The sequence below is a fragment of the Anabrus simplex genome, chromosome 2, assembly GCF_040414725.1.
Source record: "Anabrus simplex isolate iqAnaSimp1 chromosome 2, ASM4041472v1, whole genome shotgun sequence".
NCBI classification, from domain to species: Eukaryota; Metazoa; Arthropoda; class Insecta; order Orthoptera; family Tettigoniidae; genus Anabrus; species Anabrus simplex.
In genome coordinates, this window is record NC_090266.1 from 445252076 (window position 1) to 445268565 (window position 16490).

The following is a 16490-nucleotide window of genomic DNA, read 5'->3' on the forward strand; positions in this document are numbered from 1 at the left end:
ACTGAACAGTGGCTCTTAGAAGAAGAAGTAGAAGAAGAAGACATCGATGATGATGATGATGATGCCCCAGTTGCTTCTGATTCTGATCCAGACTGTGAAATGTTCAGCAATCATAAAGCAGTAATACTGATCTCCAGCATACATCATGGTAGCTATGAAGAGGATGAGAAGAAGAAATCGGAAATAGTTCATTTTTATAACAGCACGAAAGGTGGTGTACTGTAGACACAAATGACAAGTTATGCCAAACTTACAATGTAGCACGACAAACCAACAGATGGACACTCGTTGTCTTCTATCACCTCTTCAATGTGGTTCGTATCAATGCTTTCGTTGTATGGAAATTCAATTCCAGCCACGAGAAAAACATGCCAAGGAGAGTATTTTTGAAAGACCTGGCGAAAGAACTCATGAAACCATGGCTATTGGCGCGTGCTGCTATACCTAGCCAGCGTAGGAATCTAAAGAAAAAACTACGTACAGATAATGGTGACAGGGAAGATATAGAGGAGCCAGACAATTCAAGAAAGAGATGCGTGATTTGTCCTAGGTCAGAGGACAGGAGAATAAAAATTAGATGTGAAAAATATAAGGAACATGTCTGTGGAGAACACACGAGGAGAATATGTGAGAATTGTGTGTAATCTGAAAAAAAGAACACTGTCATGAACTTTATGATAATTAATGCGTATTGATTTCTTGTAAACATACTTTATAATGTGGTGCAGTATTTGCAGTAAAATAAGATGTAATTGTATTGTAATTAGGGTATTTTTTCAATGTATACACTCCCGGAGGCCTTAAAGACCCCACGCGAGTAATAAAGGGGGAAAACTGAGCGCGAGTATCTAAAGGTTAAAAATGTTTATAGGAAAAGATGGCAAAGATTTAGGGACCCAACTGACCGGGTGGAATACCTGGACCTAGCCCGGGAAGTACGAAATCGATTGCTGGAATGAAAGATTGAAAAATTGGAAGAATTTTGCCGTAATCTCTCAGAAAACGAGTCAGATAGCAAATTTTAGCGGATTCTCTCAGAATCGCAAATTTCGGAGAATTATATATAAAACGTTAAGCATTCAGTTATAAATTTCAGTATAATGCCATAGCGAAGCACGGGTATCTTGCTAGTAAGTAAATAAACTTATTTTCTTTCCAATAATATATGCACAGTTCTTGAATGCGTTAGAAAAACATATCTGAAGTTATGTGGTCATTACACACATGCCGTAAATTACGATCATCTTGCATAAACAAAATATTGAAATTAAAATTATCACGCACACGTCGTCCCAAGCTAAAGTAATTCTTTATCAAAGACCCACGGGGATAAACAATGTCGTCGAAATGCAGAATTTCGAATGACTTCGTTTGCAGCGAGTACAGCTTAATGTTCAGAATAGTACGCTTGCTTGAGTGCCGGGATAGCAAAGAGATCCTGTCGAAGAAATGGTAGACTGGTTGGTACAATGTCTTTGATTACACGTACAATTCTTGAGATTTTAGACTATTAATATGAGTGAATCGTTCTCCACTATTCTAATATCCTGTGATAATACGCCGTACCGTATGTGTCAGGGAAATACCGTGACGAGACTCGTTACCACATCTCGCAGAAGAATAACATCGTAGCTTATTTCATTGTTGTCGTTGACTAGGCGACTAGAAACTGGACACATAAAACTTCACAAATGACACTGCCATAGGATTAACTGGAATTGTAGGCGATGGTACACTTTCGCAGATAGCCTAATTCACAAGTCTTTCAGGAGGTGGTAGATCGCTGAACAAATCCAAGTATTGCGCCTTGCGACCCTACTTCTTATAAGCAACTCAATGAGACAGAGACTAAAAGTTCATGATGTCACTTCCATTTTGATATGGATTGTTTGGCAACCTATTTCTCACATACACCGCCCTCTAACGAAAGGACTGCAACACTTTTTTGCACAAAACATCAAGTCATGATGTGTTAAGGCACGTGGCTGTAATGTTACTTTCTCCATGGTGGGATTTCGATCATAAACCTTTCTTGTAGGGTGCTAATTATAAGCCTTATCCATCTCGAAATGCTATTATCTCGATTGTTTCATTGTGTCCTTAAGGTTTTTGTAATTTCCGCTTGGCAACAGACGCACAATTCACTGAGCAGGTAACAATTGCTACATCTTCCACTAAGCCTCCTAGCGCCGACAACACAGGAAAAAATAGGAATCAGAGGTTAAAGACCACCAACTCTAATAGGTACAGATAAAACTGGTGTTCGGATTTGTGGATTTATCTTTCGATTCTTGACTCCCATTTTAAATGCTCGCAAGGCGATCTTTATAGCTTGTTGGATGATACTGGCATGAGATTACATTCTGCTTTCATTGATGTTTACACAACATGATCAAATACCTTTTTACCCTTCGTACTCTTCTTTAAACCTGACCCAATCTTAGCTTTACCCTTCATGCCTGCTGCGATTGCTTAAGTATCTATCCGCTTTTTCACGGAGGCATCTCGCGCTTTGACACGAGAAGCTTACACATTATCCGCTTGACATCTTGTTTCTCCATCTGTGTCTAAGTAACCATTTTCAGGTCCCTTGAAGGCTGCGTGTAGGTGGTTGATGCCTGGATCACCATGCTTTAAACGTTTTGCAAACGTGTTCCATACCGACAATAAGGATAACCGCTTGGAAGGTACAATTTGTTACGAATAAAACTCCATCTGTTTCATTACTCTAATTTACTTCAGGTTGGCCTAATAAGTGCACACACACACATATTTAAACACAAACAATTCTAACCAGTTATGAACGGCTACACTAATTACCAGTCTATTTACAAATCTCTCTTCTGTACACACACCCGGGAATCCAGCCGGTTGCTACTTGGGAACGTCTATAATCCTTACTTTTACTTTTCTACAGTCCAGCCACCTCCTACTGTGTCGTGCCATTTCGACCAAATTCCACGAACAGAGGAAGGTGGTTAACTCTCTACCAGCCAACTAGTGCTATTTCGTCCTAATACCTATGAATGACAGTTTGACAGGTGTGCAATAACTGTTTGTGCAATAACTGTTTCATTCCATTGCGCTCCTTGTTAGAAATAAGTAATTTTTGATGTTTGTAACAATGGACGTTACTCGCTCCGCTCGTTTGCCACCAGTCAACTATATTTTACAATGAAATGCTTATAATGTAGACAACATATTGAGAATAAAATCAAATATTTTCACAAATCAGGTGATTATTAAAATATATCCAAATTTGCATTACTAAAAAAACTGTTTAAATAAATAAGTTATCATATATCAAGCCGGAATATTTGTTTATTCATTAAAATTACATGAGGACTTTGAAGGGCTTTGGGGGAGGGAACCCTAAGGAAATTTAGGGAAATCATGTCCTTACAAAACATCTAGGGGAAGTTCCCTTTAATTTGAAACCTCAGTCATCAAAATCGGATTTATAATAAAAAAGTAGTTCACTGGACAAAATTTCCTAACGGAATTAAATATAAGGTAATATACTCACTATTAACTGCATTCCTCAAGACTGCTATGAAGTCACGTTCAGCCAATTTTCATATTACTACAAAGGTTTGATAAAAACACAAACCGAACCTGGCAATGCAAATGTGGCCTTTCAGCCCTGTCAAGTTTTGTGTCTATGTGTCTATGTTGCAAAGTTTGGGCTGGGAAGAACTGGGAGAAAGAACACGAGCTGCTCGTCTAAGTGGTATGTTCCGAGCTGTCAGCGGAGAAATGGCATAGAATGACATTAGTAGACGAATATGTTTGAGTGGTGTCTTTAAAAGTAGGAAAGATCACAATATGAAGGTAAAGTTGGAATTCAAGAGGACAAATTGGGGCAAATATTCATTTATAGGAAGGGGAGTTAGGAATTGGAATAACTTACCAAGGGAGATGTTCAATAAATTTCCAATGTCATTGAAGTCTTTTAAGATAAGGCTAGGAAAATAACAGATAGGTAATTTGCCACCTGGGCGACTGCCCTAAATGCAGATCAGTATTGATTGACTGATTAATATTTACAAATATATACAGTGTGTACAATATATGCAGCAGCTTATGCGTTGTCCGATGACGCAAATCAGTGACTTTTTTGTTCCTCTTAATTCATTTTAATTATGCAGATGTTCCTCAAAAACTTTTCAATGTCTCGTGACTTCTCCAATTTTTCAATGGCTCTTACTATTCTGATGTCCATTACAATGTACTTTTTTCTCCCCTTTATACCTTCTAAATTTAAGTCAATCCTCATGATTTTCGTGTCAGAATATTTTGCTTCTTTCTTTAGTGTCATAATTAGATGTTTTTTCGAGGGTGTGGTTTGCCTACGATTGCATTCAAGCGATGGTTCCATCCTTCCACAGCGTTGTTGGTACGATGTCGCCTGCCGGTACAATTCCATGCATCAATTGGGAAACGAGGGTTTTATAACCACTGGTCAATGAAATGGTCAAAAATCTCATTGAGTTTCTCATGTGCTACAGCAACGCTGTGGATGTGTAGCCAGCCTTCCTCCACATCTTTCGTCTTTAAAAGCCAGAGCAGCGCACATTCTCACGGAGTCTCGTATTTCCTGGCATGTGTTGTAAACTTTGGCAAGCCCAAGGTGTTGTATATTCCTCCATAGACTTTGTGAAATATGAAAAACGCAACCATGAAATTCTGCATGAGGAAATACATTGTTGATTGCCTCGATCACTCCAGCTTCGAAATCTGCGTTTACTGTCTCAGGGGACCAGTCTGGAATCACCCGAAGAATGGCGTTAAACAGGCGAATGTAAGTTGACTTTCCCTTGTCAGGAAATAATGCGAAAACTACGGGGGTTACGTTTGTTTCTTCCACAGTGCTTCCTAAATCTGCATGAATGGTGTACAACAGAGAAAATTGTTTGCCAACACTCATAAGGTGCCATCCATGAAAAAATTCTTATTTTCTTTTAATGCACTTTTTCCTGTGGAACTGGCAAATATAACATTCCCCTCACCATCACAGTCGTCAGCTAGTAAGAAATTATTTCCATCTGCCATCTACAAACTTTCTAAATCCGAATCAACTTCATCTCGATGACTGGGTTCAGCCTGAATTCCCTGAGCATCCCTTCGCTGTCTATGCAGAGTAGACTTGCACTTATATAATTGAGGAATTCTGGTAACTAGTTCAAATCCGGATTGTAGAAGATGTTTGAATTCATCGTCAAAAATCTGAAACCAAAGGGAACCATACTATCTATATAAATAAAATAACAGTTGTGTCTGTGCATTACTTGGAATAGTGACATTTTGGCATAATTTCATGTATTATACATCGCAGAAGCCGAATCGAACTTTATCTCAATTTATGTCTGTCTATCTGTCGAGCAAGACGTCGCTCGCAGAATGTAAACTCGCTTCGCTAGTTTACTTCCTTCGGCCTTCAGCCTCAGGATTTCCAAGGAGTTCAAACTCAATTTAAATTAATATATGCCCATTTAAAAGCCAGTGAGGCGGAGTCCTAGAGTCTGGGGCGTAAATATTGTCACTAATAAAAATATAAACCTACCTGTGAAATGGATTTATCAGTTTCTTCCCGGGCTGTCTTCTTTCCCTGTACCATAGCCTTGTGGACTTCTTGTGCAGCCACATCAGGAACACACGTATTATGGATCTCTTCCTTAATAATTTCACGGTTTATAGTAAACACTCTTCCACTACAAGAACGGTTAATACAACCTTACACAACTTCACCGTACTTATTCTCATTCTTAACTGTATACCGATACCCGTTAAGTATTAAACTAGGTTGGCCCCTTGTGGTGGATGGAAACTCCATAATTAATAAAGATGTTAATTGATAGAGATCATTCGAAAGAATGAAGTCTCTGTTCATAGAAAAAGTGGGGAGGGGAGGAATGAAATTTCACAGCAGGTGTGGGTGGATATTCCACAACCTGTGGTTGTGCACGTAAGCACAGGGGTCATTGACCTCCGACTACCTGCACTGCCTCAGCCCTTGCCAACATTTCGTCTGGACGAGATGGCACTCATTAATTTGTGTAATAATTTGTAAACCCCAGCTGGACGAAATGGCGCCTGGACGAAATGGCACTAAACCACCTCCTACAGCCGCTGTGCGTAGACAGCTGGATTTGAACACTGGCTATACAACACACGACGAATGTTCGTTGATTCGACTCCACATATAGTCCAGTATTTCACACAGTCCGAAGCAGTGAACAACTAAACAGCTTAACAGTATTCAATAGTAGGACGATACTCACAATAGCGAACATTAACACAGGTCCAATTATCCTCGCACTCACGATAGCGGGTTTTCTCACTGACTGACGGCGATCCACAGAAATACACAAACTCAAATTCTCTCAGGTAGTATACACGTCTTGCGTTCTGTCGTCTCCAGCCCATCTACTCACTGGTCTCTCCGACACCACAACAACAACTCCTGGTTCAGACCTCGCTGGGACACTAGCGGCAGCCAACACCTCTGTCGCCCTCAGCCTAGCCACCGAACCCTAACGCACTGAGTCTCTCACTGACTTCACCGCGGAGTCCAACATTGACCCCGAGTCCAGCACTGACTCCGGGTCCAACAATGACTCCGAGTCCAACTCTGACTGACTGTCCGCGGCTAGCCTCCCTTTTTGTAGCTCGCCTGATTTGGCCGAGAAATTTTGCGATGTCACTGGAGGTAGAACATTCTCCAAGGAACTCGCAGGTAAGCCGGCCGCCTAAAACAATTCACGGAAAGGCCGGCGCCACGCCACATGCTGGCTGGGAGATTCTAGGTCGTTTGAGTGGTGGTTGTGGTGGTGGTGGTGATTATCGTTTTAAGAGGAAGTACAACTGGGCAACCATCGTCTGAGTCACCCGCCCCTTCCTGGATGTACCGAAATGGGCTACCACGGGGCTGGCACGTAACAATTTCAAACGGTACCGGTACGTGGTCACCCTTCTTGTTTAAAATCCTACCAACTAATCGACGACCCTTACGACGTTTAGTCTTCTTACTTTTCTTTATCTCGAGCTGGTGAGTGTCGTTGTTCTCTCCTTGAATACCCATCACGATGAAGTAAATGAAAACATGTTTCGCATACCCTAGTTATAGACATGTTGGGAGGCAACTAGGGACAGTATTGTGTGTCACAGCATCAAGTATGGCTCTTACAACGTATACTTCAAGCGGTCCTGGACATGAGCACAGCATCGATCTTAAGCAAGCATTGTATTTCGTTCACACTCGCTATGAAGTTTGGCCAAAAAAAAAAAATACACTTCAAACAGTATAACTACTATCATATCAGAGAATAATACGACCGTCTTTCAGGAACCAAGCACGAAAGAAGAAAGATTTCATAAGTAACTAGGGCCAGAATCGCATTAAATAAATTACACTTTACAATTCAACTTTAACGCTAAATGTATTACAGCCACGTCAACAATAATAGGAATTAGATCCGCACCACGACTCTCTACATCAGCAGACAAAACTACTGAGATGGAAGACTCGCCTGTGGGCATCAAACCATCACACACAAAAACTGTACGACTCAACGGGCATTTCAATGTGCATACTATATGCATCAAGCTAATTAGCAATTCATTATTTGGGACTTTATCTGTAAAAATTCTCTGGCTATCACCCTAGGCTCCTTGCACGAGGAGCTATCACATTACGTCACACACATTCCTGATCATACGATCTTCGTACAGTCTATCATTGTGACACACGTATAGTGCTTTTTTAAAAGATCTTTTGCCGCTAATTGCACCATATGTTATGAACCTGCGTGTATTTGGATATTGCGGAAGTGTAAAGTGTTGAATGTGAGAAAAGGAACGTTAAGGACGACACAAACACCCAGTCCCCAGGTCGGAGATATTAATCATTTACAATTAAAATCCTCGACCCTGCCGGGAATCGATCCTGGGGCCGCCAACTGACAGGCGGACGCGTTGCCCCTACACCGCGGGGCCGGATCCCGTATAACGTTACATTGCTCGAGGTGCAATTCTGTGTAATATACAAACCCTTACCGCTTGGGATTTTTCCCGTCTGTAGGGAATAGCTGTAAAATAGTCGGACTCTCATCACCTATGCTTTGTTACAGTGTCAACAGCAGTACCGTTTGTCTCGTCGATCACAGTACTATACACTGTGACGATGAGTGGAAAGGAAATCGGATGTAGGCCGCAAACGTGTGTTATCCCAGTAGGGGAATTCATTTGTCACCTGAATTCACGGATATTCGCCATGTAACATTAATAGCTACTCCTCCTATCGGTGATCCAGCAGTTGAACGATAATAACTTAAGTTCACCAGGTAACAATATTCTCCGTATATTCTAATATGAACGTATTAAGCAGTCTGCCTCGTACTTCCGACCTGGCCCAAACGTGGCATTAAATTATTAATGTGCCATAAGTACTCATTTCCTCGACACTGAGAAACAGCATACGTCGTATGTATTATTGAAAATCTGCTTAAAAATAGACATGAAAACCTAAAATAAATTCCGTGTAAAGAATATACATCCCGTGTTGAAAATCGGCAAATTGCTCAGTTCTTGACCAATGTATAATCGATGATGGCAAACACCAATTACGCTAAAGAGGAAGGAATTACGACAACTGGAAATTTCTTGGTGACAACCATTTAATTTGTAAAGACAAGAACCCATAGTGAAGTTCTTCTGCCTGTTAACTTAGACACCAGTGATTTGTAACACCCGTTACCAGTTATATGGAAGCTGTTTGATGTCTAGCATTGTATATTTGGATGGTGGCTTGAAAAGAGTGATTTTCTACCAGAAGGTTCTCTGGAATAGATCTGAATCGAATGTCAAGTGTTCCCTCCTTTTTAAGGATCATGCTAAAGTCAGAGTAACTTAAATTACAGTCAGATGGGTGGCAGAGGACTTCCCAGTTACACCGACAAGAAATCTAACGACAGTTTGTGCAATATGCACTCGAGTGTTCTCATGTGAAATGATGGATTGATCTTGCTCTAAAATTTTGGAACAGAATCTGCGACCGAATTTGAAAATGGTACTGGGTTAATATCATTAGCTTAAGTCATATTTTCACTTTGTTGTTGTTTTTGTCGTTCTTGTATAATGTATAATGTAATGACAGTGATAAACTGCACCGTATACATAATGCGTGAGGAGCCAAGTGTGCGAGTTGGAGTATTTTTCATCATCGTCATCATCATCATCTGTTTACCCTCCAGGTTCGGCTTTTCCCTCCGACTCAGCGAGGGATCCCACCTCTACCGCCTCAAGGGCAGTGTCCTGGAGCTTCAGATTCTTGGTCGGGGGATACAACTGGGGAGAATGACCAGTACCTCGCCCAGGCGGCCTCACCTGCTATGCTGAACAGGGGCCTTGTGGAGAGATGGGAAGATTGGAAGGGATAGACAAGGAAGAGGGAAGGAAATGGCCGTGGCCTTAAGTTAGGTACCATCCCGGCATTCGCCTGGAGGAGAAGTGGGAAACCACGGAAAACCACTTCGAGGATGGCTGAGGTGGGAATCGAACCCACCTCTACTCAGTTGACCTCCCGAGGCTGAGTGGACCCCGTTTCAGCCCTCGTACCACTTTTCAAATTTTCGTGGCAGAGCCGGGAATCGAACCCGGGCCTGCGGGGGTGGCAGCTAATCACACTACACCACAGAGGGGGACTGAAATATATTGTTAGATGTTGACAAACCTAGTTACGATCTATGCCCGAATTCTGACTATGAATCAAGGGACGAGGCTCGAAATGGTCCTCTTCAGAATGATGTGGAATCTACCGAGGCAGGGATAATTTTGGATAAAGACAACAGTTTAGTTCTGTATTATCCTAGAGTTTCAAGTGACGAAATAGTAAATATGGCGTCGTATATATCTTTTTTTATGATGCCATCAAGTAGGTCAAAATGTTGTCGTGCTGTGCCATAATGGTGCCCATGATTGGGATGTTACTGTTACAACTAACTCGGTCCGCCCTTGTGCGCGCCAGCCCGCCACAATCGGCTTGGAAATTGACTTGTAACGATCAGCTTCAGTGGACTGGGCTGGGGTTGCGTGCTGATTGCACAGGTTTCCTCTCTGCTTCTCTTCCCTTGCCAAGGATAGTCTCTCCAAAGGTAAAGTGGGTGCCGCTTAATATTCATGAAACGTCTCGCAGAATGGAATGCAAGAAGAATCCACGTCTTCGATAAGTGAGCTCGTTGGAAGTTGTCGGTCGGCCCTCCCAATGCACGTATTGTAATACGTCTTGCTCATGATACTGTTTGTCTGGGTTTGCAGAACAAGAGGAGACCCTTTCTGGAAAACAGTGCAAGAAATTATCAATAAGAGAGTAAGCAGGGTTGCATTCCGATCATTTTTCATAAATACTGTGCTTGTATAACATGATGTGCTTGTATAACATGTCGTAAAGGAGATTTGAAAAAAAAAATGAAGAAAGATTCAAAATTCAACAGGGACATGTATTCAACCTCCCATTGGTTACTGCAAGATACGGCCCACAGCTAAATAATTTGCTTCCTCCAAATCAACTAAGACAGATTGTGACTTCCCCTCTCGGAGAACAATCATCAAATGAGAAATGCAACCATTCAAGCTAAGGGCGCCAATCTTTAAGTTGAAGACTTAAAGATAAAAATTTATAATCAAGCTTGGACGGACTCTTATCACAGGGGTGGGGTGATAGTGCACTAATCATTAAGCAGGAGAATTAAAAATCAAAAGGCTAATTAAGGCAGATTGATTAAAGTGAACTAAAAAAAATACTATTTATTATATTTAATATAAATGACGACGGTTTAACGAGAACTGAATTTAAATTAAAAAATGAATTTAACAGAAAATTGAATGACTCTACTTCGCGAAAACTTGCAATATCTTTAACTCGCTTGCTCACCATTTAGTCTTGTTCTGCTGGTCCTTGGGAAGCTTCCATCCTTGTAGCTGGAACATCACCGGTCGTCTTTGATATCTCTTCATCTGCAGCTAAGTACCATTCCTGCCTTTCAAATTGCACCCACCACTAATTGGAAGATGACTTCAAAACTAACACTCCCTATTATGCTTTATCCCGTATATTGGAGATAAGCCCTAAGCCATAGTTAGAAGAACCACCTTGGGTTATTTGGAGAGGATACTCAATTAAGAATCCTTCCAACTTTACTGAAAATGTTCTCTGAAGTTTCATTTCTATCTAGATTAATACTACCTATTGACTTAGACTGGTTCAAACCGGTCTTGTAGCCGAGCTGTACGTACTTCCTGATGAGAGTGGCTATACACCTCTCATTCAGAATTTCTAAGTACCACGTCGTGGTAAATGAAGTAATTAATGTAGAATACTACTGCAGAAACAAACGAAGAATACTACTGAAGAATGCAGCAGAGTCCAGTAGAAGAAGATCCAAGATCTAAGTCGATGCAAGATGAAGCCAAGAGCTCCAGCACGCCCTTTTATAACCTTCTCTGGCGCTAATTACAGGTCGCTACACGTGGTCCAATCAGATGACATGTCTCTCCCCACTCCAGATATTAGAGTTGACGGGTCTTAACTCTGATATTAACTGTTCTTCTATTGGTCCATTCTCTATGTATCCATGGCAATATGACGCTCCTTTCAAAATATAGGCGTTGAACAGTTTAAATAATTCAGGTCGAAATACGGTAGCTTACGTTAAGACGCGTGAACACGTGCTCGCTTTCCCAGAACTTGGTGTCTAAATTTGTCCTTCCTCCCTCCTCGGTGATGTGGCAAGATAGCGGAAATCTACTGCAAGTTAATTTTAAACAAATGTCGCAAGAATCTAAGTGAATATTAGAATATTCAGCCCTCGTTTACAAGTCGTAGTTACAAAGTAATGAAATGATAGTGAGCAAATGATTAAACATGAATTATAATACAATTACATACCAAAATAAATATCATGACGTTAAATTCCTGAATTAATTACACATAATAAAATTAACATAATTACACTGTAACGTCTGGAACGTTACATACGCCCCCATGAGTTCTTAACAAATATCACATGAGTTGAGAACTCACACACTTACTCCCACATTGACTTGAAATACCTCTATTACCTGCCCATAACGAGCGACATTATTTTCATACAATTAATTATATCTCACTCTTTCCATATCTCTCTTAGACTGCTTACCATTGCGACTGTCTGTTATTTCAGTTCATCTTGAGGTTTAGATGCTAAATTATGCCCAACACAAGCAACTTTTCACTTTTGTAAAAAACAAGATTACCCTAGAGAATATCACATAATATATATACAATTCAGATTACAAACTCTGCCGAGTGTCTATTTGTCCTTATACTCCCCATCTTTCCGACATTCTTTGCTAGATAGCAGTAACACGTTCTCTTCCAATCTCTTACATTAGAAACATGTAAAACAAATGATACAAACAATTTACACTTTTATCACTCTTTCGAATGTTTCAACTTTATCTTGAAGCAGGATGCAATACACTTCACTCGAATTCACACGTGATTTAAGCTCACGGTAAAATTATTGCAAGTTAGAAATGCACATACGGGAAAATTAATTATTTGCCGTCGTCAGCTTTAATTAGCCTTCTGTAACATCTCAGAAAACAAATATACAAAATTTCATGGCCTCACATACGGAAAACAGATGATCGATCTTCAATGAACGAACGTAACTCTACCGCCACGCAATCACCTCCCTTGTTTACAAACACAACTAGGAAATACCACCACCATAAAGACGTAAACTCATCCACTCGTAGTCTGACATAACAAGTAGCAACTTCCCCGAGTTACTGACCTATATCTCACAATCCGGTTCAGCCACCTCACACGACAGGTATCTCCGTAAACTACTAATGTTATATGAACCATTCATTACGCTCTCGCCATCCGCTAACTTGTAAGCACAGGGTCCTAGTTTACGATGTACTTTATAAGGGCCTTGATATAACAGAAAAAATTTCTTAGTTACCTTATCCTCACTATTTGACAACATGGGAACTCTTACCAAAACCATCTCACCTACCTCAAAGTTATCCAGTACCTTACGTTTCTGCTGTCTTTTACGTTTATCTCCAGATTTAATCAGGTTCTCCCGTGCCAGTCGGACGTAAAATTCAGCATTACGAGGCGGTTCCTCAGGCAAACCTAACACTCTCACTACGCTCTCGCATTCAATACACAAACGTATTGATCCATCAGACTTAGGCACGACAATTAAGGGATTAACATATTGACTGTTTGATAATTCAATCACATCGTCTGCTAACATAGCTTGAATTTGATCCTCTATGGCTTTTGCATTTTTGTGTGGTATCGGATACCGCGGTCCGCTGAATGGAGTCTTATCCAGCACAGAAAAAGAATGTTCATACAGATGGGTAACACCAGGTTTCTCGGAGAAAATCTCCACGTGTTCACACAACACTTCAAATAACTTGTCCTTCTGGATTTCATTTAACTCATTTCTACTTACGGCTTCTTTCAAGCCACATATTTTATCCTCATTAATCCACAACTGACACAACTTCAGGCCCTCACTAGCCTCTTCATTTACTTTAGAAACCTCTCTCATTCTCCACACTGTACTAACTTCCGTTTTCCTCTGAATTTCCTCCTCAAACTTGACCTTGATATCCTCATTATTCCACCTCAAATTTAGCATAAGATCATTGTAATTTAACTGAGCCAATTTTAACGTTAACCAGTCAGATCCCAAGATAAGATCAAATATCAAATGCGGAATTACCAAACATATCTGAACGCTAATAGAATTATTAATGCAGATCGGGACAGCTACTTGTTTACAAATTTGCTTAGACTTCTTTCCAACAGCCGTAATGATAAAAGTAGACTTAACAGGCATTTCCTCCAACTGAATACCCTGTTTCACTAATGACTCATACCACTGAGAACTAATACATGATATTTGGCTACCAGAATCAATCAAAACTTTAACCCACGCCACCCAGACTTTCAATTTAACAACGGGATTGACTACTTTATTACTTGAATCTCCATTATTCTGCTCGGGTTCATACAACAAATCGTCTCTAACATCGAGGTCATATGGTAACACTTTCATGGCAAGACACTTCGCTACCTTCGTACTAGACTGGAATTCTGACCTAACATTATAGCCTCTAGTTAGTTTAAAGTTTCCCTTTGTGTATTGACGTTGGACTCATTAGTACATTGCTCTGGCCTCCGTTGGGAATTTCCTGTCCTATATTCCTGTGCTCCGCTCCTGCTGTTCTGCTGAGGTCTGAACTGATTGCGAGCTTCGTGATTCTGTGTTCTACCGTTATGTCTCATTCCGTTGTGATGACTAAAGTTCTGAATATTCTCCGTTCTACTCCTAAGGTTACCTAACGCATCAAAACTGCCTAATAGGTTCTCCATCTCCTGAATAGTTCCAACTTTTTGCATACAGGCCGCTTCTCTCACCCTGTCCGGAAAATGTCTTAAAAGTAGCCTAACTACATCAGACCCCTCGGTTATACCATCTAAGTTCTGACAAATCATGACATGTGCCAGGAAGTACTCGGTCATAGTGACTCCTTCATGCGGATTGTACCTCCCAAATACCACCCTTTCTCTCTCCCGAGCTTGTATCGCTTCATTCCAAAATTTCTCTCTAAATTTATTTCTGAATTCTTTCAGGTTCGTCATCGTCTGCCTATATACCATGAACCAAGACCGTGTTTCTCCTACAAAAGCATGGTCAATATTTTCCATAACGTCTTCCCAGTCCATAGACCCTTCCTCTAGACGCTTTTCAAATCGTTTTTCTATCATCTTAAGGAAATCTAGCGGGTTCGTTTGTTTCCCATAAAATTTAGGTAGTTCTATTTCCCTAATGTAGCTATTTCCTAGACATTGCCTTCCCGTGAAAACCTGTTTATCCTTTGCCACCTGTTTTAACTGATTTTCTGCTTTCTCTATCCGGCATTCTACATCTCTGTCTCTCCTATCAATTTCTCTCTCCAAATTAACCTGCTTCTCTTTCAATGTCCTAATTTCAATCTTATTCTCTTCCGCTATCGCACACCTTTCTTCACTTGCCCGGGTCTCATCTTCTATTCTAAGCTTTACAGTGTCAATCTCTTGTTGGACGTGGTCTTTAAATATCCGTATTTCCCCTCTTTGAGTCTCAACTCTCTTATCAATACTAGTGACCTGCCTCATTACTTCCTCCCTAGTAGAGTTGTTTTCCTTCCCCATTAATTCCAGGAATTCACTTCTCTGCCCCGCAAACTTTTCTTCTACCTCTTTCCCTCGCCGTTCATATTCATTTTTCTGGTCCTCTAATCGCTTATTAAAATGTTCATGTTTTACCACCAGATCGCGTAACTGCCTACTGTGTTCGTCCATTCTCCGATTCGCTTCCTCCTTATTTTCCCTCATCTCCCTGCTTAATTCAGCTTTAGTTTGCTCTAACTGTTCTTTAAGTTCATATTTAATATTCTCAATTTTAGTGTTAGTTTGTTCTAATTCACCTTTAAGCTCAGCTTTAGTTTGTTCTACATCTGTTTTAATTTGTTCCAATTCACTTTTTATTTCAGTTTTACTGTCCTCTATCTTACTTAACATTAACTGCATCATTCCCATTAACTGATCATTATTATTACTTTTATTGTTAGTGTTTACTTCCGCTTCGCCCCCCATCCTACTATCATCTGACTCCATACTGACTTCTTTCTGCTTGCCTTCACTCTCCATACTACTTACACTTCTATCTTCAATTTCCTCTACTAGACTACACAACTCTTCCTCTGAACTCAATACATTATTGCCTTTTATCGCCCGTCCACTGCGCAACATCCTCTCCTCTTTCGTCTGATCAGCCATGACCCTTCCCACAATCAAACACTCCTAATGAAACGTGGATATCCAAATTTTGCCCATAATACGAATTCTGATATCGTTACTGTCATTAACTGCTCCGTACTTAATGATTTTCTCGCCACACGTTGGAGCGGCATTTCTGTGACTTCCCCTCTCGGAGAACAATCATCAAATGAGAAATGCAACCATTCAAGCTAAGGGCGCCAATCTTTAAGTTGAAGACTTAAAGATAAAAATTTATAATCGAGCTTGGACGGACTCTTATCACAGGGGTGGGGTGATAGTGCACTAATCATTAAGCAGGAGAATTAAAAATCAAAAGGCTAATTAAGGCAGATTGATTAAAGTGAACTAAAAAAAATACTATTTATTATATTTAATATAAATGACGACGGTTTAACGAGAACTGAATTTAAATTAAAAAATGAATTTAACAGAAAATTGAATGACTCTACTTCGCGAAAACTTGCAATATCTTTAACTCGCTTGCTCACCATTTAGTCTTGTTCTGCTGGTCCTTGGGAAGCTTCCATCCTTGTAGCTGGAACATCACCGGTCGTCTTTGATATCTCTTCATCTGCAGCTAAGTACCATTCCTGCCTTT